The sequence below is a fragment of the Myotis daubentonii genome, chromosome 17, assembly GCF_963259705.1.
Source record: "Myotis daubentonii chromosome 17, mMyoDau2.1, whole genome shotgun sequence".
Taxonomy (NCBI): domain Eukaryota; kingdom Metazoa; phylum Chordata; class Mammalia; order Chiroptera; family Vespertilionidae; genus Myotis; species Myotis daubentonii.
Window position 1 is genome coordinate 24281296 of NC_081856.1, and position 26286 is coordinate 24307581.

The window sequence follows — 26286 nt, forward strand, 5'->3', positions numbered from 1 at the left end:
GTGAAATGGAATTTGATTGATGATTTCTTTATTTTCAAATGGCATGCTCTACCCCTACATTCATCTAAGGATTAAGTAGTTAGTTAATTATTTCAGAACAAAATTAAAAAGAATAATGGATAAACCCTACTGATTTTAAAGATGATTGAGAAGAAAGATGATAAACCTATAATTATAAAATTTCTCTTACAACAGATTTCTTTGGGGATTTTACTAAAGGATGTTATGGAAGTGTTTTCCCTACAGAACATTGTTTGGCCTTGGCCCTCTACCTGCTCCCTGTTCTTTTGAGGATAGTGTGAACTTAGTGACAGCAAAGGCGGTTCTAGAGTTTCTTTTTTCCTTCAAGAACTGAGTTATTGCCTGCTCCCACCTTCCTATAAAAAGGAAGTAGAATTGTTAGTCGAGATAGGATAAATTAAAGGGGGATTTCACCGCTGGTGGTGACTTCCAGATCTGATTCTTCTGAAATCCAGGAGTGAGTCTGTAGCCATGGTGGTCGCTGGAATCCTTTGGTTACCTGGCTTCAGCACTTGACTCTTTCCTGCTTCCTGTTTGGAAATTGAGGTTGGGTAACATAAAACAGCATTTGTCATCCTCTTTGCCCTGAGCAATGAGAACAACACAGCTAGAGCAAGCAAAACCAATTGCAAAGTTCAAATATTATCATCTGCAACTTGTATTTTTTTTTAACATGCAGGCCTTCTCCAAATATTCCTCTACTTCTGCAATGAAGCAGAGGCCGTTGCCGGGATTAAAAAGTGTTTGAGAGGCCGGCACATTCTCGTACACTGCACAACTTCATGTTTGCTTTGATGACAGACATTTCAGATATTTTCTTTCAGGCTAAAGAGACTGTTTGTTTTGTGAAGTACAAGTTAAAAGAGACTGAATCTAACCTAGGGATGTCCTTTCAGATCCTGGCTTACATACATCTTTGGTAGTATGAGCTTTATTGGATTATGTGCAGTGCTGTGATTCTACTAAGTGTGTGTGTAAACAGCAGGCAAGGATGGAAGGTTATTAAAAAGCCTCATTGATTCTCTATTTCACAGGACTGGGAAAGTGAATAAATCTACTGTAATCAGAGTGTACCAATGCAGAATTAATAACATTTAGAGAAGTTTGTTCTAGACCACGCCTTTCCTCTATACAACTATAACTCGCAACATTTTGCTTTTCTTTTTTTCTTGCTTGATGCATTTATTATGTTAAACTGCATGTCACTGTTCCATTGCTGTTTTAAGTTGTAAAGACCACATAGTTGTCTACATGTTTACAGAGGAATTATTTAAAAATGATACATAATGCTGCAATAGAACATCTAGACACATCATTGTAATAATTAATGAAAGGGAAGACATATGGAAAATCATTTTGTACTGAAAAACACAATTGTCAAATTTGGTTCCAGCTTTGGCTCCTTTAATAAACCGAGATCTCAGAAACTAGGACATAAATCATTCTATAAATGCACTCCGTTAGTCAAAATACAGTCTCCATAAATATTTTAGCAGCATTTGTATGCTTTTAATTCTACATCATTTCACTGAAGTTCTCTTTAAAGTTAAATTATTAATGTGTCTCTTCTAAAAATTCAAAATATAATACACTGAAAAGATTGTGGTAAATGGAATTCAGAATATTCTCTGAATGTCTGAAGTATATTGTTCATGATTATTTTCATTTCTATGAGAAAAATAGAACTAGCGAAAGCAAACAGATAAAAGTAATTTAAACAGAAATGCAAATGATTGTGGTTGCCCCTGTTTTCTGTGATTTTAAAAGAGAAAAATGTTAATCCACATTAATGATTGCCTAAAGCTGTATTTTACCCAAGATACTTTGAGTCTGGGGGCCTTGTATAGACCACCTCAAACCATAACACATTCTGTTCTTACCACTAATAGCCAAGATTGCCCGGATTGGACAAATTAATTCTCGCAATGAAATTCAGGCTGATAAAAAATGCTTAAGTATACAATTTCTATTATATATTGTTAGGTAAATATCTGTATTTTCATTTGAAGGTACTTTGCTTTCTCTTAGTACATTATCTAGCAGAATCTTCCTCAAAAAATTTTAAAAAAACTATATTAATGTTTGAATGTTACAGAAATATTTATGTTTATAAATATCCCTCTTCTCTTTATCTAGTTTATTAGTCAAATATTACCATCTGACAGAAAAAATGAAACATTCTTGGAAGCTTTAGTACATGTTTTGGGTTTAGTACAAAGAGGGGAAAAAAACAATCTAGAAAAACTAGAGAGCCAGGGTGGAAAGCACCTGTCTTAAACACCAATTATAACCTTGAGGATATTGACTTAAAGCTGTTCATAATTCTTTTGTAATTCATACACTGTACATATGCTGAGCTACAGTCCCAAAAGAGGGAAACCTCAGGAATCATCTGGTCACACCCCTGTATTTTAGAGAACAAAAACTGAAACTTAGAGACAATGTATGATTTCCAGTGTGGCTAACTGAGAGTTAAGTCCAGGTCTTCTGACCCACGAGCCAAGCCCTCTGCTCACCCCTTACTTTCTCACTGCATACAAAACCAATTGCCAAAGACTATCATCAAGAGTATTAACCAGAATAATTTGGGTTTTAGTTTTACTAATGCACAGCCATGAGTTTATTAATCATAGCCTTTTTATTTATTAATGCTCTATTTTAGGTTGTTTTACTATTTTAAGAGGAAATCACTTTTTTTAATTTTATTTTATTGCTTACAGTCTTACAAAGGGTATTACATATGTGTCCCTTTTTTTCCCCCGCCCTTGACAATCCCCTGGCCTCCCCTACCCCCCAGTGTCTTATGTCCATTGGTTATGTTTATATGCATGCATACAAGTCTTTGGTTGATCTCTTACACCCCTCCATCCTGCCCCCCACCCCTCCCCGGCCCTCCCGCTGCAGTTTGACAATCTGTTTGAGGCAGCTCTGCCTCTATATCTATTATTGTTCAAAAGTTTATAATGGTCTCTATTATCCATGAATGAGTGAGATCATGTGGTATTTTTCCTTCATTGACTGGCTTATTTCACTTAGCATAATGCTCTCCAGTTCCATCCATGCTGTTGCAAATGGTAAGAGTTCCTTCTTTTTTACAGCAGCATAGTATTCAATCGTGTAGATGTACCATAGTTTTCTAATCCATTCATCTACTGATGGGCACTTAGGCTGTTTCCAGATTCTAGCTATGGTGAATTGTGCAGCTATGAACATATGGGTGCATATATCCTTTCTGATTGTTGGAAAATCACTTTTTAAGTCTAAGTTTTCATGGAGCCTGCCCTGGAAAAAACAAACAAACAAACAAAAAACAACCTCTGAACTCAGATAATCATCTTTGAGAAACTTAATGGCAAAAATAAAATGGGAAATATTAATGGGTTACTCTATCCTAGTGCATTCCTGTCTTGATGGACCACCATGTAATATCTTCATCCTTGAGGTCTTTAAGTTACATGATAAGAGTTTCTAAGGAAGATAAATTCTTGAGTCAGAATAATCTATAAAATTCATGCTTGCTCACCATGTTAGGAAATACTATCCCTATTTTCACAAAAATAAACATCTATAAAAAGGTAAAATATCATCTTAGTAGGCTTCCCACATGTGACACGGAAGCAATGACAGAAGTGTCTGCCAGAAAGGTCTTATCCTTAGTCCCAAACACTACAGCTGTGATTTATACTCAAAGGCCTTCCTGTGCTCACTGATTCCTGGGACAAATGCAGGAATCCCTCTCCTGAGTGTTGAGATGGAGCCTTCAGGGTGGAAATGATAGACACAATCTACAAAGGTCTCCAGTGATAGCAGGATTCCAGCCTTCTAGTGTTGGACACCCTACATGCTTTTGCATCCTTTGCAGCATTCTCTTCTACTCCTAAATGTCTCTCATGGCATAATAGCTGTTTTAAATTAGATTAGATTGAAATGAATTCTGCCTTTAACATTTTTCGGTCTCTATTGTCATTTTTAGACATCCTTTGGGAATTGAGTCTAATACAAGTAGACTTTCTTCTCTCAATAAATAGCACATGTTCTCATCCCTGGCTCTGATTTTCTAATCTTGGCTAAGACATGCCTCAACGAGGCAAATCCAGAAGCCAGCATTACCTTAGTGCTCGCAAAGTCTTAGGAAGCCAAAATGTTCTTGGGAACACATCTATTCCTACCACTGTCTACCCACACACACACTCAAAACATCCTTCACACTTTTCCTTCTCCAAAACAAAGTAAAAATTCCAACATTCTGAAAAGGCACTTCTGTACTTCTGTGGAAACTAAAAAGTTTCCCTGAAGAACATTTTAATACCAAAGTTTTAAAAATCCAAACAAAAACATGGATGGACTTGTTAACACACACCCAAGCACTTAAAAATCTGGTAGAATGGATGCCAGGCACAGATGGGTGAAGCCCTTTACAGTAGACTCTCCAGCCAAGTAAAAGGAATACCCTGAACTTTGTTTGCCTTCATTCAGTAAGATTAATGAGAGGGTCCAGCTCCCGTCACACGTGGCCAACAGTGGGCCTTCATCTATCATGGTGAGAAAAGCTTCCTGGCATTCGGGTTGTGAATTCCTTTCATAAGGGATTATTCGCGCAGGAAATCTCTGGTCTTTGCCTTAAAACAGATTATAGAGGAGAACTGTCCAGTATTCAGGGAACCCCTGGCAGCTAAACAGTTAAGTAGAGTCTCCCCTATTGGCAAACACCAAAGGGAGTAAGGTATACTCCTGGTATACTAATTTCCAGCCTACGACCAGTATCTTCCAGAGTTGTTTGGTGAAAGGTTAGTACCTTCTATCTGAATGATTTCTCAATGAGAACTTGGGGAGTGACAAAAATTCAGTACTCATGTTCTCTGCTTTACCCCGATTCAAGCATGTGACAGTACAGTATGTACACAACCTCGTTTAGACATAATGAAAAGTCTTATAATGTAGTCAGGAACATGAATGTTTTCAGTGGGGAGAGGTCCTCTTTTCCACCTGATGCTCATGGAAATAGCTTCTTGCAGCATCACAAGCAAGAAAAGGAATTTTCTGAGACTCGCATGGGAGGATGAGATATTGTAGAAGCTTTATTTCTGTGGAATCAAACCTCTGCGTTTCCAAGGCCCCATTTCCCTTTGCCCTGCCATAGAAGAAGTGTAGCTGTGGTTTCAGCAAAGCTAGAGTCAGAGCCCGTCTCCAGACTGTCCTTACCATGTGGGAGCAGAAGCCAGTCTAGTATCAGACTAGCTCAGCTTGTGCTCCCCACTGCAGTCCATCGGCCCATTGCATGTGGGGTCTGCAGGGCCACATGGCTATGGCGGACCCCTGGGCGATTGCAAGGAAGCCAAGAGAGCTCTGAGCCATGAGCCAAGAGAGCCGGCTCCTTTATTTAAGAGATTATCTACTCCCAAATGTTCTTGGTCTTACAGTGGCCCCGCCCATTCTGGCCCATGATCTCTGTTCCAAAGTCTGACTGAAAGGCACCTTCCCTAGTCACCTCAACTTCACTGCAAATGTGTCTGCCTTCCCCTTGTTGGACTCCTTCCCCCGGTGGTCTGTGGGGAATGGGCCAGTGGTTCCCTGGGGAGGGCAGAGTTTCAGCTTCCTGATGAAGCTCCCCAGATGGCAATCCTAATAATGTCTGGCCTTCCTTTTGCTCCTTTTCTATTGCAAATATCTAAGTAATTACAATGGTATCATGGCCACAGTAGGTCACTTGGCTAAAAAAGCTGTTAAGCATGTAAATGTCTGGTCATTCTGGCATAGAACCAGCACTCTTAGTGTTAGGGTTTATGATGCAGCCCTGGGTGGTCTTTGTAGTATGAACAGCAGCTATAAAACGTTGTCTCTGAATTTTCCCTTTAAAATGGTTCAAGAAATTAAAAATTCTTATAAGCTATCCAAGAGAAGATTCTTTATGGTTGTTTTTTTTTTTTACAATATTTTCCATGATCTTTTAGAGCACCATTATGTCATAATTATGCTGCAGGTTTATAAGTAGTATATCTTTATTCTGTCTTTTCCAGAGCATTAAATTTAACTTGTATAGAAACTATTCTGTTTGCATGTATGCAGATTTAGTCAATTTATAAGCTATTTGAATAAATGTTGCAATTACATTAATAAGTACTAATGAGCATAAACATGTTTGGAAACTAATGTACCTGTTTCTTATTTAGTATTTAGCTCAATTACTGGGAGTAAAACTGGGCCAGTTTTCTTTTAATAATTTCCTTTATTTTAGAAAAGTTTCAAAGTTACAAAGTTATTGTGAAGACAGAACAAAGTTCCTAAATACCCCAGATCTAGTTTTCCCTTTCGTTTACATCTTCTATTAGTATGGTACACTTCTCACAATTAATAAACCAATATCAATATTCTTATCTAATGAACAAATTGTTCTTATCCAAGGTCCACACTTTATTTAGATATCTTCAGCTTTTCCCTAATGTCCATTTTCTGTACCAGAATACCCTTCAGGACGATACATTACATTTAGTTATCATATATCTGTAGGCTCTTGGGCTGTGGCAGTTGCTCAAACGTTTTGTTTGTTTGTTTTAAATAACCTTGACAAATTTCAGGACTACTATCCCTTGATGTCATCTGATGTTTTTTGCCATGATTAGATTAGATTCATGTCGTTTGGGGAGGAAAATCATGGAGTGCCTTTCTCACCGGATCGTATCAAGGATTGATATTGTCAGTATTACATATGACTGGTGATCACCTTGATCGTCTGTCTGAAGAAGTGTTCAAGTTTCCCACTGTAAAGTTGTTCTTTTTTATTCTCCCTTTCCATACTGGATTCTTTGGAAGAAAGTCATTATGTGCCCCCCACAGTTAGGAGTGGGGAATTATGTTTCCCATCCTTGAAAGTGGGCAACTACATAAACTATTTGAAGTTATTCTGCATGAGAGTGGTCTCTTCCCTTTACTTAATCATTTGTATGTTTGCTTATTCAATTATTTATTTGTTTAGTATGAACTTGTGGGTTTTTATTTTTATACTTTGGGTTATAATCCAATAGTATTTTATCTGTCTACCTATCATCTATCTATCTATCTATCTATCTATCTATCACCTATATCAAATTATTCCAGCTTTTGCCATTTGGAGCTCTCTCAGTTGGCTCTTCTCTCCCTATCCCTGTGACAAACATTCATTTTGTGTATATGTGTGTGTTGCTATTTAATTTTGTATTTTGAACACTTTCTTACTTTCTACCATTACAATATACTCCAGGCACATCTTCTATGTTTTCTGATCCTGACCTAGAACTGGCCATTTCTCCAAGGAAGCTTGATTCCTCTTATTAGAAAATGGTATCTGAAACTATGATCTTGGTGGTAGGTGTGCTCATTGCTACTGGGGTTTCATTCTCTCAGCTAACAGAGCAGGGGGATATAGGTATGAATGCTTACAGTATATATGCACATTTCTGTAAAGATTTCTATATGTAACCATCTATATCTAAACTAAGCTAAACGTTCGTTTATACTGGTATCTTCTGCTCTAATAACCCCGCATAGCCTTCTGCCCTTGCTTATCTGTAACCTTCCACAGCAACACATGGTGGGAAACCTGGCCCCCACCATTCACTCCCCATTTACATCATTGTTCCAATCGAGGAAACATGCATGGTGGCATCAGAATCGTTAACCCATACTCCTGTAGGAATCGACTTAATCAGTTGGGTGCGGTGCTTATAGTAACTTCCTTTTACGTTTAGCTTTACAGACTGTGCTCATTTCCAAAGTCACGTAGGTCAGCCACTTATTACCCATCCCCTTTAATGAAATTGTTCCATATATTTGCGACACATCAAGATTCTTTTGTCACATTCTGCATTCCATCTTGGGATTCCCCAATCTCCTAAATATATTTTTTAATTTGCATGCATTAAAGTTTACTTTTTGTGCAGTAAAGTTATCTGGGTTTTGACAAATGATTAACTTCTTGTATTCACCATTATACTATCATACAGCACGGTCCTAATACCCTCAAATATTTGTTTTACCTGTTTAATCATTTCTCCCTCCTAAATGTCTGGCAATTGGTGTTTACGTCTAGTTTTGCAGATTTTCCTAACTGACTTCTTCACTTAGCAATATGCACTTATCATCCATGCCTTCTCATAGCTTGATGGCTTATTGAATTTTTTAAAATTTGACTTTATTGTTGAAAGTATTGCATATATCCCCCTTTTCCCCCATCGACCCCCTGCACCTCATCTTCTCCCACTCCACCCCTAGGCCTTCACAGCGCTATTGTCTGTGTCCATAGGTTATGCATATGTTCATATAAGTTCCATATGTGGAATCTAATGAACAAAATAGAGCCAGAGACATTGAAGCATGCAACAGGCTGAGGGATTACAGAGGGAAGGGGGGAAAGAGATTAACAGGTTTGTTATTTCATTTAATCACTAAATAATATTCCACTGAATGGTTATATTAGAGTTTGTTTATCCACTCACCTATTGAAGGACTTTTTGATGTTTCTGAATAAATCAGCTATAAACATTTCTGTGCAGGTTCTTGGTTAGACATAAGTTTTCACAAGATTTAGATAAATACCTATGAGTTTCATCATTAAATTTTATGTTTTGTGAAAAAACTGTCAAGTTGTCTTCCAAAATAGGTGTATCATTTTACAGTCCCACCAGTACTAAAATAACAGATCTTGCATATTTTTTTTAATATATGGATGTCCAATTGTTCCAGCATCATTTGTTGAAAAGACTATATTTCTCCATTGAATTGCCTTGTTCTTTTGCCAAAGATCAGTGGTTATATTTGTGTGGATCTATTTCTGGGCTCTTGATTCTGTTTCATTGGTCCATGTGTCTATTCCTTTACCGATATGCTGCTGTCTTTATTACAGTAGCTTTATAATAAGTCTTGAAATCAAGAAGTGTGAGTTCTCAAACTTTTTTCTTCTTCAGTACTGTTAGTTATTCTAGCTTCTTTGCCTTTCCATATAAACTTCAAACCACTTTGTCGATATCTGTGAAGTAACTTGTTGAGATTTGATTGGGATTGAATTAAACCTATAGATCAAGCTGAGAAGAACTGGCATCTTAACAATATTGAATCTTCCAGAAGTCTCCCAATTTATTTAGATCATCAGTGTTTTGTAGTTTGTGTGTATAAAACCTGTATATGTTTTGTTATATTCAGGTCTAAATATTTCATTTTTGGAATGCTACTGTAAATGGCATCTTTTTTTAATTTTAAATTCTAATTTTTCACTACTGGTATATACAAGAAAGCATTATATCCTGCATACTCATACTCTACTTGATTATTATTTCCAAGTGTTTGTTTTTATTGTTGTTGTTGATTCTTTGGGATTTGCTCCATAGACAATCATGTCACCATGTCATGTGAGGGGGAGGTGCCTGTCAGGTTCAAGGGAAAGTGGAGGGAATGGCCCCAACCACAAACCCACACAACTTAGTTACTAACACCCCTAAGTCTGGCCAGACCCCTATACCCGGTGCCAGGCAGCAGACTCCTCAGCAGGGCACGAGCCCTCAGAGTAGGTCCACAAGGAGTCTAGGAGGTGGGGCTATTGCATCCATGCAGGCTGATGCAGTAGGGAAAGGAGTGCTCTACCCAAGAAAGAGGGCATCTGCACTGAGGAAGAAGAACACGGCTCACATATCCTAGTGACTGTCCCTTCAGCTATCTCCCCAGAGCCACAAACCCAATCTTTCCTCACATGACTTTAGTCTACTCCATCCTCCTTTTGCCAGAGCCTAATGTGAGTGGCTGGGAATGAGATTTTGAGTGCTTGCCCTTTAAGAGAGTTCCTGTGTGTCTAGCAGACTCTTGTCCCTCCCTGGCAGACAGAATCCCCACTGATTTTCAAGCTCAGATGTTATAGGGGTGCCTCTCCATATAACATCTGACCTTGAAAATCAGTGGGCATTCAGAATTAAATTGCTCTTCTTTCTCTAGTTTCTGAGAAAAAAGCTTAGGTTATTGATTTTAGACTTTTTTTCTTTTCTAACATATACATTTAATGGTATAAATTTCCCTCTGAGCACTGCTTTTACTGCATCCCACAAATTTTATTTAGTTGTAATTTTATTTTCATTTAGTTCAGGCCTGTTATTAACATGTTAAGAAACTTTAAATAACTAATTACGTACTTTAGAAAGATTTTACTCTAGAATTTGAAAATTTTTGAAGGCAAAGAATCATAGTTTATTTTCACATTAACCAATGAATTCTGACTAGTTTGGTGGATGGGGGCCCCTCCATTCCTTATCCCCTGTTAATTAATAATAACCTGGAAGGAAAAAAACTTTATCATCAGTCCAGCCTACAGAAAAGCCAGATCAAATTGCCTGTTGTCAGTTGGTAATGCCATACCACAATCTCCTGGCATGATAATTAGCAGAAGAATCTACCATAATAGACAAAACCCTCCCGGGAAAGCTTGGCACTTTACCAGATGAGTCTGCAATTGAATTACTTAGTTCTTCAGAACCAAACCATCGAGAGACACGCTGATTGGTGCCTGGCCACTCAAGCTTGGGTTCATGTACCAGCCACATTGCCAATACCTGAGAGCTTGCTAGAAATGCTGAATCGCAGGCTCCGCCCAAGACTCCCTGGATCAAAATCACACTTTAGGAAGAGCCCCAGGGACTCCTGTGAATGTTAAAGTTTGCAGAGCCCAATTCTAGATTGTGATTGTGCCATAAAGAAGATGCCTGGATGCGAAGGACAGGTCTCCTCTTCAGACTTGTCAGGGCAAGTGTCTCTGAGAAGGCGGCTCTTGAGCCAGGGAAGGGGCGAGCCTTGTTCTCTTGACCCCTCCCTTTTAGTTCCTCCAACCCCAACCCCGACCATCCTGCTCCTCTGTCCCCAACCCCCTCCAAATCCTGGCCAGCACCTGTGTGTTTGTCACACCTAGTAACATCCAATAAATGTTTTGGGGGTGAGAGTGGCAAGAGACATAAGCCCCAAAAAACTATTACCCTGTCTCATTAAAAACAGGGAAAATTAATATATATATATATATATATATATATATATATATATATATATAGATAGATAGATAGATATCCTAAAATCCCCTAACACTGTGAAAGGGGAAATAAAACTGTAATGCACTTTTTCAAAAGATTCTGACTCTCTCTTTTCCAAGAGCATTTTCTTCTTCAGAAAATAAGTTGTAACTGGAAAATTCTATTCGCTTTTATGAATGTAGATGCAGAAAAATGATTAGATGGTTTTAATTTTAAAAACTGCAGGGTAGATATCTTTTTCTTGTTCCCTTATAATAGGCTCTAAACTTTAATGGTGGAGTTTTTTCTCTCTTTAGTTGATCAATGTAATTGAGATTTTTTTCCATTTATTGGAGTTGTCATCTTGTGGTCATATAATTATGCTAGAGATATTAAATATGTTTTCAACACAAAATTGTAAATACAATACAGAGGAACCATGAACTTATTTCTATATCATTAAACTACATTTTACCCATGAGCAAAGTGCATTTTTCATAACTTGCAAGAAATACCTTGCCTTGCAGTAGCACATATATTTAACATTCTTTTAAAAGCCACTCAATCTGGCATTGCTATTTAAATTATTTTAGCATTAGGAAATAAGGGGACAGCGGATTTACAAGTATGAATGAATGTATGTAACTGACCAGTGAAAAAGATTCTTATTCTATCTTAAATTGTCATTCTGCCAATTAATTTATTTTGATGGATGCCAGCTATCATTTGGGAAAAACATACCTAAGTTAAGATTGTCTCATGGCATTGCTTAAGAAAAGTATAGAAAGCACAAACGTTTGTGTATTTAAAAGTAAATTCTAATATAACAGCTAGGGGTCCGTTGTTACAGTTAAATTTTAGTAATAAATGGTGCTCCCATTTCTATTGTGGTGGCATTGAAATGTTTGTGGTTCATCAGCTTAGAAATTATGCAAATTCTAAAATAATTCGTCATCTCCAGTGTCCAGAACCCTGCTCCTGGTGGGCTTTCCTTTTGAACCAATGCTTAATGAATATGTCATTTCTCAGGCACCAATCTCTGTATAAGTAAATGCAAGTAAACGCTTTTACAATTCAGGATTTTAGTATTTAAATAGCTCTGTTAGTATATGGATTTAGCCTCTAAATAGGCTTTAAGGCTTTACCTAAGGTGATAGCAGTTCTTTTTGTTAAAAAAAAAAAAAAAAAAAAAAAAAAAAAAAAAGGTCAATGCTATTATTAACATTGATGGATTAAAGGAATAAAATAATAAATTTAAAAATAAATTCCCCTGGCAGATTAAAATCTCTATTAATGAGTCCAACCAAGCAGACTTCTCAGCTGACTAGTACTTTACTTTTCTTCTTGTCACGTGGCATTTTAAAGATCAGAAAGGCATTCGCTAGGGAGAGCAGGTCCACAGACCAGCAGTTAGTCCGCATCGCACAGCCACCGCACTGCCAAGTGATTACCCAGAGGAAAACCATGTTCTTGAAATACTTCAAGGTTCACTATAGAAAGAATATTTATTACATTTCATTGGGAACTGGGTGTTTAACTGGAGGAGAACGGTTGGCAAGGTATTCTAAGAACAGACTTCAAGCTACACCCACAGTGAGACATGCCTCCCCATCTTCTCTTGCAGATGTTCTGTTTTCTTTTTTCCTCTGGAAAAAGTTTCACTAACAAATGAATGGCACCGGTTGACAAGTGGGGAAATACAAAGAAAGGTTTTAATCAAAATGTTTAAGTCAGTGGCTCGTGAAAGCATAATTTATGTAGCAACATTTTTAGTTAATGAAATGGATGTTGTAAAGTTCCAGATTGAAATCGCTACTATTAGTATGACCATGATTTTTTTTTTATTATCTAATGAAGGAGCCCAAGTTATTTTTAAAACTTTTGGGGACTGATAAAATGGTCTTCCTGATAATGCAGCATGAAATGTTAGTGCATTTTATGGGCTTCTTTCAGTGAGAACAACTTGATACTTCAGAATACATTCTAACATATAGTCTTGAAACCAGAGACTGTACCTCTAACCATCCTGAGATGCAGAAAATAAAACATTTGAAGATCAAATTACTAATTCCCAGCAGAAGTCAAACGATCAGATTGCTCTACATCACAATTTTTAAAAATATGATTTGATTATGTATTGAATATTTAGGTCTAAAATCATTAATTACTTTAGTGGGAGAGTCACACAATTATTTTATGTTCAATTTTATTTCACATTATCTTAGACAAATCATTACTTTTATGAAAACATAACAGGTATAGTGACCATCCAATAATCAGTGTGTCTAGTGTCAATCAAATTGCCTTCAGAGTTAAATTATACTTATTCCATTTTTCAAATGCCTTGCTGTGTTAGAAAGCATTCTTAATCCTCGGAGATGCTCATTGCAATTTCAGTGCAATGCAGACAGACTCCTTGTTGCAGCATTATTTACACATTTCAGTCCCATCTGTCACTCATTAGTCCCTGGCTCGGAAGTCACACTCCTTCCTCTATAGCAATGTATTTCTGGTTACAGGAATTAATCCCCTCTGACTTGTATTGTAGTATGTCTCCCTACACTGTGAGCTCGTCAAGCACAGGGACAATCTTATCTGTCTTTCTTTCCTTTAGGACCTTTCATAATACTAGGCACCGAGTAAGTGTTCAGGAAAAATATTTCTAATTGAATTTCCTTCCCAAGATATCAGTGCACACAATTCAGTCATTCTAGGTTCCAGCTGCATCTTCCCAAGTCAGCTTTTCCAACCACCCTGTGTTAAAGGAACATCTGAAAACATCAGATCATACACAGGGTCCATGGCACGGGTGCTCTTGTTATGATATGGGCTTCGAGGTCCAGCAACCTGTGACAAATTCCTGCAGACCCACAAATTAAATAACGGAAGAAACCCCTCTCTGGGCCTTTGGATCTTCACAGGTGTGATGGTCTCACCTGGTTGTTATGAGGGTTGAGTAGGGCAATGCATATAAACTTCTTAGTACTGTGCTCGATATATAAGTTGGGGCCAAGAAGTATTAGATAATATTAAAAGACAATGTAAGAGCACAATTACCACAGGCTAGCTAGCACTGCGCAGTGGAGGGCACTGACTAACCCGTGGATAATTACCTATTCGTTAGGTAAAGCCCAGTTCAAATCGGTTGTAAATAAGTATACTTTCTTGGAGAAACAGGTTTACAATGTAAAGGATATTTGCTATTTTTTATCACTGATACCAAAACTTATTTTATGTCATCATCACCTAGGGTTATAATCATACAGAATTAAGATCTTTTAAAACGTTTTAGACAATAATTGTCAAATTTTAACATATATCGGGTAGATGTTTAACCTATAAGTGACAGATTATTTCGAATTCTTAATTTTAGTTTTAAAAAGAACCTATATTAAAACCTAATTATTGGTTAAGTGGGTCTAATGTTAATGGACATTGAAAGATCAAAAAAAAAAATCGAAGCTATTTGTCCAAATTAAAATTAGAACATGTAGCTCACATATTCTAAACGAACATGTGTGCTTCTGTAATAATAATTTTATTATCACCAAGTTACAGGATAGAGTTTTAATTAGGGCCTTTATATCAGCAGAAGCCATGAATTTGGGATTAAAAACCTACTGCTATAACCAGTCTGGTTAAAGACTATGGCGTGATACATTCGGGCTCCAACTTTTATAAAAACCAGAGAACACTTCTAATAACACTTTTCTAATTTCATGGTTCAGTGCACAGTCAGTAAAGATTTAAATAATTCAAAAAGAAAACCTATTCTCTTTCTTTATTAGAAGTTTGAGTCAGGCAAGTCTTTGACATTTAATAGGTTTTTAACCCTTTTAATAACTTTTTATAATGAAATTTATTGGCAGTTGTTTTAAAGAAATGGTTATTATATTAACATGAATAGCAGTCAGTAGTTCTTATGATTAGTTTTGAGACCTTGACCTTATATGACTCAAAGTGTATAAAAGCATAAATGAGTGAATAATGTTAATATTGACTAAATTACAAATACCCAGAAATATAGAAACTGTATAAAACGACTTTCATCTCATTATCTAACATGCTATAAAGTTTTGGCAGACAAATATTTAAATTTTTTAATTGTTTTAAAGAAGCTTAAGGTCACTTACAGAGTCAGATACTTTAAAGGAACTAAAAGACATTGTAATTTTCCTAGACTGATTTTACCCAAGTTATTAATACTATACTCAATAGAAGATGATTTCCAGCCTTTTCCTATCTTAGTTTCACGCTATTTTAACATTTTATAATATATTATTAAAAGGATTATTGAAATATTTCCATAATAAAATAGTAATTTAAAATTGTACTTTTTTTCAAGTCCCTAATAAGTTAGGAGCATACAGTCTGCATAGGAGAGCTATCTGGCAGAAGCAGAATATAAGGCTTTAATTTTGCTTCTTGAACTGTACTTGTAAGTGAATGTCATGTGTATCTAATGATTTAAGAGCCTCTAAATGAACTCAAAAATCACTTTTCTGAACTGATGTTGAGAAGTCAATATTCCACTTGACATCTCCACTTTTACGAACATCCCGTTAGCATGGCAGTGGAAAGGATGGGACTCAGTTAAATTTTCAGGTTTACATATAGAGAATCCTTTCAGCTGACTTGTCATGCTATAACTACACAGAGCTAGTTCTCATAGGTAAACCACAACTCCCGTAGGGCATGTCTTAGAGCATTTCCCAATTTTCTTATCACCTACCCTTACAATCCATTCTTTTTGTGTCAATGCACACACTCTTTTGAAAGTGTTCTGAAAATAAGGCACATTATTCAATCCCTTCCCTGGGCACATCAAAGTGGAGGAGATGTGAACAGACATCAGCATGTTGGAATACACTTTAATATAAGATTATAGCCCCATGAGCAAAGCACTGCCTACACTTTGTAGTACAGAAACAAAAGACTCAATTTATACAAAAAAAAAGTGTGGGGGAGGGCACTTTGTTGACTCTAATCACAAGTAGAGCCAAAGCAGACTCAGACACTCCTGTTTCCAGAGGTGTACAGTTTTGTAGGAACTACTAATTCGAATGTTTTGGGGACCACAGGGTAGACCATCTGGTCCCCCAAACCTTTTTAAAGAAGGCAGAGCTTTTAGTCCATGAGCCTTCATGTCCTGCCATTAACTGGAATTTTGCGAGATCCTCATTGTCAAGCTTGCCTGTTGCACATTGTGGTGTTTCCTTTATGTGATCTGAGCAGAGGGACCCTTTCAAGGGCACAGAGAAGCCCAGTGTTACGTTTGGAAATATGGGTGTTGATAGTGTATCAATAACAGTAGGCCACAAATAGTGTTGGCAGGTGCCTCGATGTGAGTCAGAAACATCTTTCCTACTGTGTGACTGAAGGGCATACCTATACCCAGAACCTCCTGGCCGTCATCATGATCCAAAGGAGAGATTATTTGTACAGAGTTGATAGAAGAGAGTGGTGTACTATGAACTGGAATGCATTAAATGCATTAAATTTCTTGAACTTTGTATCTATCAGTTAGCCTATTAACCTTGATCAGGGAGCTATTAAAATCCAGGTTATAAGTTCAACATTTATCTGATCTAAATCTACTTTCCCACAATAAAACCCTGTGCTCTGTGACATAAGCTGTCCAGCTTACTCCAGAAAAGGTCTCCACTAACACAAGCTTTGGCTACCAGAATGCTTGGTTGCAACTCTTTCCAAGGCTCATTGTGAACTAGAACTAGTCATAAAAAGAGACTCAAGGATGATAAAAATGCCAGGCATCCACCCATGAACCAGGAGGTCACGGTTAGATTCCCAGTCAGGGCACATGCCTGGATTTCAGGCTTGATCCCAGGAAGGAGCGTGCAGGAGGCAGCAGATCAATGATTCTCTCTTATCATTGATGTTTCTATCTCTCTCTCCCTTTCCTTTCCTCTCTGAAATCAATAAAAAGCATATTTTAAAAAGTGATAAACATCAGAAACTTCCACAAAAGGTAATGGATATGAGCAACCACCACACAAATGAGTTTACATTTGACAAAATATCTTCATAATCCCGGTTAACCCTTACAATCATAATATAAAGCAAGCATTTAGGTCAGTGCATTTCTCTCATATTTATCTCCTTAAAGCTTATCACAACCAAACTACATGAAATACTTATTTATCATATTACCTATTTCTCCCCCACTAGACAGTGAGTTGCATAAGAGCAGAGATTCCAGTGTGCTTGGTCACTATGGTTTACCTGGTACCTAGAGCAGTGCCTAGCACATAGTAGGCGCTTAATAAATATTTGCTATTAAAAACTTATTGCCACTATTACAGAGGTTGAAAAAGTTAGACAACTTGTTAGAAAGAGAGCCAACCTGATGATGTCATGAGCAGGGTTCCCTCCACTATAGGACAACACCTCCGATCTAGAAAAAGGAAGAGAAAGAAATCAAATAGAATGGCATAAAGTTGCTTTTGCATTATATTTATAAAAATGAATACAGATGCACACACAGGGGCAACTAAGACCCCTCTTTCTAGTGGATGTGAGCCAGCACCCAGCAAGGACACTGAGGACATTGAGAGGTCACTCCCTCTGTGGCTGTCTGACAGTCAGTGTCTGATCTTTGGTTCATCCCTGGGAGTTTTAAAATTAAAAACTGGTCAAATGATCTATGGCCAGTATAATTTTTAGCATGAAGTTTAAAACTCTCAATTATATTTTCCTCTAACACAACAAGTCTCTTTAGTAAGGAGAGGCGAGGCCACAGTTTGCAGGAGGAGGATGGCCAGGCACTGTGGAGGTTTCGGTGAGAATAAGGCTTTGATTTTGAGGTGGCATTAATCTTCTCCAGAGACGGTGGTTCTAGAGAGTGCTATGTCCTCTCATTTGACAAGCATCTAATGAATTGTGCTCCAGAGTTTTGCTTTCCCGTGATAACTGGTTTTATAATGACTAACTACAAACTACAAATAGTCCATTTTAGAGTATTCTAAAGAAATCTGAGCCCTACATGTTCACATTGTCTTTTGGGAGAAAAGCAGGTCCCAAGTGTCAAAATCAAAACTAATGTTGTTTTTAGAACTTTAGAGTTGAAATCAAGTTATTCTGATCCAATATTGAATTTAAAAAAAACAAAAACATTTTCATAAAAATGTCCAGTCTTTCTTTTGCACCTCTTTTTTCCCAGTCTTTCAAAATATGGCATGTGCTTTGCAAGTGTATTTTCCAGGTTTCCTCTCTTTTGACATTATCAGTCTTCAATGTCCCAAGTCTAATAGCAAACATGTTAAAGTTTATTTAAAGTACGCATTTTTTTAAATAATAAATAGGTCACACAAGAAGGTCACGTAGGAACAATCTAATTTGTTGGGACAACAAATAATTTAGCTTGCTCTTGGAAAATGCCTTTAGAAAAATAATACATAAAATTTGATTATTAAATTTACCCACACATTTGTTCTGGTATATACATTTACATATTAATTGAATTCCTGGCAAAAATATGCAATCAAATTAGGGAATTAAATAATATCAACATTTACATTCTTCTCGTAGCCTCTTAGAGTGCATTGTTCCTAAGAAAAATGGATCTGCTTAGCCTTCCTGGCCTGATTAATCATGCAAAAGCCAGGTTCAGAAGGCTTTATTTAGATGCTAAGGACGGCTAGTGTTTGATGGTGGGTATGAAAGGAACGGAGTATGAGCACTTGTCTCAGCCTAAGCCTGCAGGGTCTCCTTCCAGCCCTGGGGAAAGCACTCAACAGCAAAGGGTGTCAAACGCTGACAGACAGGGGTAAATGGAAGGGCTTCAGAGATTCCTCGCGTTCTCCTGTTCCTGCTGCAACTGGCAGACTTCCAGGCCTTGCCTGCAAAGACCACAGAAAGCAGCAGCTGGTGAGCCACATTAGCAAATAGGCCTCAGGCCTCCCCATGTTCCAGGCTCTGTTCACCAACTGCTGTTCACTCAAACAGCTGGATCACAGCGAGCCAAGATGTCGTTAGGGTTTTATGTGTACAACTGTTTTGATATGGATTGTCTGCTAGAGGCAGAGATAATGATAGCTTTCAAGGCTCGCATGTTAGACCGGGAAGGATGCTGATATTTGAAAAAAGAAAACAGACTCTGGAAAGATTGTGAAATGCACAGCTTTAAACACTGAAATGCAGGTCTTCAGTTCTGGTGCCATTCAAGTGCACAGTTTTAACACTCTGTAGTCACTAATACAACTGATGTTGCTCCAAGAATATATTTTTTTGTTGTTGTTATTACAGTTACACCAATATGTTGCTCATTTTAAAAAAATAATCCAAGATGAGCAACCTGGGTATTGTTTTTTCCTTTTCCAAGAAAATCCAAGGAAAATAAGGGCAAACTCAGGCTGAAACATGTATCAGAGTGCCCGGAGTTTCTCACATGAGGGCTGTCCTCCACCTGCAGTTTTTATCACTGTAGGTAATTGGGCAAGAGGAGAAAGGAACATGGTGTTAGCATCAAGCCATGAATTACAAGCCAGGTCATGAGGGAGAATATATGATATCTGCTTTGGTTTCCTAATTGGTTTTAATTGAGCTCTTGCTTTCTATTAATTGGAACAAGGTTTTGAAGAAACAAATGAAATCTTCTCTTTATCATCATAATCTTCCTCCATTATTTTAATTGACATTTTTTAGTTCCCATAATTATAGAACAATATTAGTCCTCAGTAGAAAGCTATAAAAGCTAAGGAAACAGTTCTGACTAAAAAACAAACAGTAAAATCTAGCACCTATTTTTAATGGATTGAGTTTCTCCGATGGGAAGATACATATTAAGAGCCATTCGAAACTAAAATGCCATTGCTATGCAGTACTTTATGCTGAGAAAAAAATGAATCTCACTGGCCTCAAAATCAACAACATGAGAAATACACATATTAGAAAGGACCTTTGAGACATTAGAGTCCTGGGAATGTAGCAAATGTAGTTCCCAAGAGATCAAGGATTTATAATACTGTGTATATGAAGCCAGCGTCACCAACCCTCATTGTACCTGGCCTACACATCTATTTAGTGTAACTCAGGAAATATGTGCTTAGCTAGTGGTTCTCAACCTTCCTAATGCCTCAACCCTTTAATACAGTTCCTCATGTTGTGGTGACCCCCAACCATAAAATTATTTTCGTTGCTACTTCATCACTGTAAATTTGCTACTGTTATGAATCATAATGTAAGTATCTGATATGCAGGATGTATTTTTATTGTTACAAATTGAACCTAATTAAAGCATAGTGATTAATCACAAAAACAATATGTAATTATATATGTATTTTCCTATGGTCTTAGGTGACCCCTGTGAAAGGGTCGTTCGACCCCCAAAGGGGTTGCGACCCACAGGTTGAGAACCACTGTGCTTAGCCCTGGCAGGTGTGGCTCAGTTGGCTGAACAACATCCCACGCACTAGGAGGTTGCTGGTTTGATTCCAGGTCAGGGCACATGCCCGGATTGTGGGCTCGATCCCCAGAAGGGGACATGCAGGAGGCAGCTGATCACTGTTTCTCTCTCATGGATAGCTCTCTCTTTCTCTTTCTCTTTCTCTCTCTCTCTCTCTCTCTCTCTCTCAAAAAAAAAATCAATAAAAAGCATTCTAAAAAAAAGAAATGTGTGTTTAGTACCTACAATGGGCTAAGATCTGTGCTAGATACTAGGCCTACAATGGTCAACAAAATACGTTCTACCCCTGCTTTTTTGAGTTTATAATCTGTTAGGGTATATCAGTTAAATTAGGCTCAGCTGCATATAATAGAAACTCAAAATGACGGTGATTCTAAAAAAGATAAGCATTTACTTCCCCTTCACATTAAAGACTCCCATAGTAAGTAGATTGTCCCAGCCTTGGTTGCTCTGTTATCGGTGGAAGTGGATTTCTTGCGATGTTGCCAGGAAAAGAATTTCCTGAGACTCACACGAAAGGATGAGAAGTATTTATGAATGTGGAAGTAAACCCCTGGGTTTCTAATGTCCCATCTCTGCCCGCCTTGCCATGGAAGAAGTCCGGTCTTGTCTTCAGTACAGCCAGCATCAAGGCCACGGCCCGTAGTTTGTGCTCCATATTAAAGTGCATTCCAGTCCAGCATCCTGCGTGTGGAATCTGCAAACCCTTGGGCCATGCGGCTGCTAAGACTACATGGCGATGGAGGGTGCAGGAGAGGAGAGAGAGAGAGAGAGAGAGAGAGAGAGATCCTTTGTCTTCTGGGATAACTACCAGGCGCTTAACCAACTAACTTTTCAAGATTTCATACATTTGCAGTGGATTCACCCTTTCCCCCCACCCAGCAATGATCTTTCTCCCAGGTTAGACTCCCAGGCCTCTGTGGTTCAGCACCTCTCCCTGTGCCATTTTGTCTTTACTGAGCATGTCCTCATCGTTCCCTGCTCTGCCCCTGCCCACCCCCATCAAGGATGGAAAGGAGGGGGTTCATCCTTGGTGGGCCGATGCTCCAGTCCCTGGAGTGAGTGTGAAGCTGTAGGTTCCTAGCGAAGCAGACAGGCCTCTGTTTCCAGCTGAACATGCCCACAATATCTGACTCCCTTTTGCTTTCTTTTCTTTATCAATATTAATAACTAGTCATTACGGTGATAACAGCTCCATAATAGACACTCGGGTCCAAGATGTTTTCCCAAGCTCTAATCACACCTTTTTGCCAGCAGGAAAGAACAAAACAAAGTGAATCTTTCCCTTTAGGAAGACTTCTCAGAAGTACCACCCAACACTTGCACTTACATTTTATTAGTCAAAACTTGGTCAGATGGCCATACAAAGCTACAAAGGAAGGTAGGAAATGCCCTCTGTTAGCTAGCTTCTTGGCTAGACAGCTAAATAATGGAGGCCTGTCCCTCAGGACAAAAGTATAATGAGTGTCAAGGAGGTTATAGCTTGAGGTTTCTGTCATAAAGGGAAAGAGACATCATTCAAATTTTTTCATCTTGTGAATAATGTTAGATCAAGGTCACAGAAAAGAAGAAAAATCATCAAACCGGTTATAGTAAGTTCATACTTGTAGTATTTATTTCTTCATTTATATGACTCAGCAAATAATTTTGAATACTTGAAATATCTAATTTAATTAGTTGTGTACTGATCAAGATTACTCTCTAGAAAGTACATACACATTAGACTAAGAGATTTAAAAGTGGTGTCCCCTAAAGAAATGCTTCCCAGTTCAGAGTAGAAAGGTTCTTAAAGCTTTGGAGATGAGCTGATTTTTGAACTTGACTTTAAAATATACTTAGGGCTTGGATATAAAAGTATTGTAAAAAAGAAAACACATATGTAAAATAAAATGATCATATTTCATTTCTGCTTTAATCTCTGTTGGTAGAAAGATCTGAGAACATTTAACCTCTCCCATCCTCAATAAACTTGTGCAAAACAGTCATTCCTAAGGGCTGCCTCAAAGGGGAATTACAAAGCTCAATAAGTAAAAACACTGTGCAAACCACAAATCACTGAGCAAAGTGAGATTTTTTAAACCGCTTTTTAAAACTTCAGACGGCAGATGCTCAGAAAATGAATGCTAAAAGAACAGCATAGACAAAGACACATGTTCAAAGGGGAGAGACATAGGCAAAGAATAGCAATTAACTGGGTTTGGCTGAACAATACAGTGTGTGAAGAACAGGTATAGGCAATAAGGTTTATTTGGAATCTTCAATGGCATGCCAGAGATTAGACTTAATTTGGTAGGCAGATATCATTGGGACGTTTTTGAGTCTATAGCTCATGAAGATTAATTTTGCAGTACCCTTCAGGGTGGATGTGAAGAGATGCTTTTTAGTCAAGTACTATTGTAAGTGGAGAGATAATAAAGGCCTGAAATACATGAATGGGTGTGGGAATGAAAGGGCTGATGGGAGGGATATTTTAGAGTAGACTCAATGGAACTCAGAAGAGTTTGAAAGGAAAGGAAAGAATCAAAAGTTACTAGAACATTTGCATAGAGGTGACATGGCTAATGAAGGTGTCATCAACAGAAATTGGACACATTTTACAAAATAGGTTTGAGAAAGAAAACATCGTTCATGTTTCTAGCAGAGGTGATGTCCAAGTAGTGATGTCTAACAGGCAATTGCAAAGTTAGACCTGGAGTTTTGGTCAGAACTGTACATTTCAGTGTAAAACGTTCCCCATTAACAAAATCATGATGAATCTTAGCTGGGTGGAAGAAATGTGAATGAGTAACAGAATGTTAGGGAATCATTTAGGGGTGGTGGGAAGTCGTAGGAAAAAGTCAGTAGAGGGGTCATGGAGAATCCGAGAAAGCAGCAGTTGTCATAAGCATGATGTAAGTGAATTATTCACAATAAGTTAAAAATATTGGAAATAATACTTTACAAGTTGAGGCTGTGTATTTGACATTAAGACCTGTAATTAAATCAATATCTTTCTAGAAGGAAGCCAGTAATCAAAACATTTGCTTTCATTCATGAGCTAATTGTCAGTAAGTAATCAGATTCCATCCATATTTTCCCCATATTATCTATTAGGCAGTGACTGATACTGAACTGACTCTTAAGAAAGCAAGATGAAATAAAAATACTCCAGCCCGGCCAGCATGGCTCAGTGGTTGAGCATCAACCTGCGAACCAGGAGGTCACGGTTAAATTCCTGGTCAGGGCACATGCCCGGATGGTGGGCTCCATCCCCAGTGTGGGGCGTGCAGGAGGCAGCCAAGCCATGATTCTTTCCCATCATTGATGTTCCTATCTCTCTTTCCTCTCCATTAATTTTTGTAGTTTAAAAAATAAAAATACTCCTCCTAATTTCCAAATGTCACCATGGGTGTTAAGATCTATTTCTAAGTGCATCAGAGACCTAAGAGAGGAGTATGCTTTCTAATTTGTGCTCCCTACCCTCTAAACAGAAAAAATTGTCCTTTGATTTGGTGTTAAAACTGCTGTTTGTCTGCCTGGCCTAACACCATTGGTGATAAGATATTTTCAACTACTGATGAGTCTGTTGAAAAAGAGGTTCCCTGTTGAGTACTTCACTGTCCCTACCCGAATTGATTCTTTACCCCTCTTTTGCCATGCACCACCCCCTTCTACCAATAGTCCAAAGGTGGGAACACAAATTTTAGCAGTCAGTGATCTACCCTCAACACTAATTAACATGAGCAAACAATCAAAAAGATTAAAAACTGATGAGAGAGATAGGTGATATAGGGTGAGATCGTTTTAGACTTTTGAGGACCCTTGGTTGTAGTCATGAATCTGGAAACTATATATAAGTTAACTTAAAAATCATACTTTGCAGTATCATGTTGAAAACAATGATATTTCTGAAAGAGTGAGATTAAGAAGCACGGTCCAAACAGATAAGTTACAAACTGTTCATGCTTTTAACCTGAGATTTATGTGAAGGAGAAATCGTGATATCAGTTAGCTAAATACTTTTGGAAAGATAATTTAGTTAAAATGTTTTTGTTAGTAAACATTTTTAATTTACAAGACTATGAAAATGTATTCTCCTACAAACATGTATGTTTGAACATGCATGTGAGTGCTTTGTTGGGTTGAGAGAGGGGCTGCCATGTATAGGAGAGTACCCATATATGCATCCATTACTCTGGGCTCACAGTGAGAGAGTTGTTCTAAATAGAATCTAAGAAAAAATACAATAGGACTTCAGAGTAGGACTTGAGAGAGTATAGTATATACTACCTCTTCTGTGCATTTTCAAAAGTCAGTTCTGATTTTCATGGTACCCTATGACAGTGATACAACTTTAAGAATATCTGTAGAAGCTAGTATCATTTCATATGAAAGGTCAGATTATAGAATTTGGGGACAGCTAAGAAGGAAGAAAAACTATTTTAGTAAATGTGAGTGGAGGCAACATGAATAGACCAGATAAAAATAATCAATTTAGGCAGATAACATTTGACAAGGTGTTTTTGATTATTTTTAGTTAACTATAACGCTCTCTGTGGGAAACATAAAATGTTGAATCAGCTGCTTAATACTGTAGGAAATATCAAAGACTGAAATCGAGAGATCTTGATTTTAACTCCAACTCTGTGGCTTGGGGAAGTAACTTAACTTCTCTGGGCTTTATTCATTCTTATTTATCTATCTACCTATTTCTTTTAATTCTACAGACATTCAACAAGCCAGTACTATGGCCTCCTCCTAATAATTCTCTTCCATAGATGAAAAAAATGTCACTAAGGATCTCTGAAGCTCTAATATGTATCATTGAATAGTAATGACTACTTAATGAGGGACTTCATAAAAAAGACAACTATGACCTACTTTTGAAGGATTGGAGGAATATAGTTTAAATTATGGGGAATGAGGGGAGTTGTTGATTTGGACCAGAAAATGAGCAGGTACAAAACCGTGGGCCATCCTAAGCCCTCACCAAGAAGAACCAGATTCTAGAACAGCGGTTCTCAACCTGTGGGTCGCGACCCCTTTGGGGGTCGAACGACCCTTTCACAGGGGTCTCCCAAGATCATCGGAAAACACATATATAATTACATATTGTTTTTTTTTTGACTAATCACTGTGCTTTAATTATGTTCAATTAGTAACAATGAAATTGGGGATCACCACAACATGAGGAACTGTATTAAAGGGTCGAGGCATTAGGAAGGTTGAGAACCACAGTTCTAGAATATCTAGGACTGAGTCTGAAGATGAAGCAGAGTAAGAGCTGGAAAGGTCTGAAGGGGTGATACTGACTAAGAAGAGACCTCATGGTGAAGACGGTAAACCTACCACAGGCAGGTACCTCTTCCGTCACAACATCAGTTTCAGATGGAAACAACTAAGTTGGTAAAATGACTGGAGAGCATTAGTAGAAAATGATTTTATTACCAAAAGGAAAAGAAATCTGTGACTAAGTTATTTAATTAACTTTTACAATATTTCCTTGTCATGATAACATTTGCAGACAGGTAATTACTAGGCATTCTGACACCATGTGGAATTTTTTTTTTAATGAAACCGAGAAAGATAACATTATTCATTTTTTTATTAGTTCCAAAATATAACTAACCACATCCCTTCATTGCTTTTCTTTTTTCCCATTTTTTTCTTTTATTCTCTCTCTTGTCATATAAAGCAAGAACTGCATAAAATCTCCAACGTCCCTCAGAATGAAAAAACTGAGCTGCTTCTATAAGCACCATGAAATATTCCCCATCATTCCCCATAAGTTTGAAAATGCCAGAGAAATGTTCAATGAAATCCACTATACTCCTCTTATACCACACA

General features: G+C 37.6%; 1 protein-coding gene across 2 annotated transcripts in view; it reads left to right on the forward strand.

The window, feature by feature from the left end:
- The window catches only part of TOX (thymocyte selection associated high mobility group box), a 299605-nt gene that overhangs the window by 222926 nt on the left and 50393 nt on the right, over positions 1–26286 (forward strand). The window lies entirely within an intron of this gene.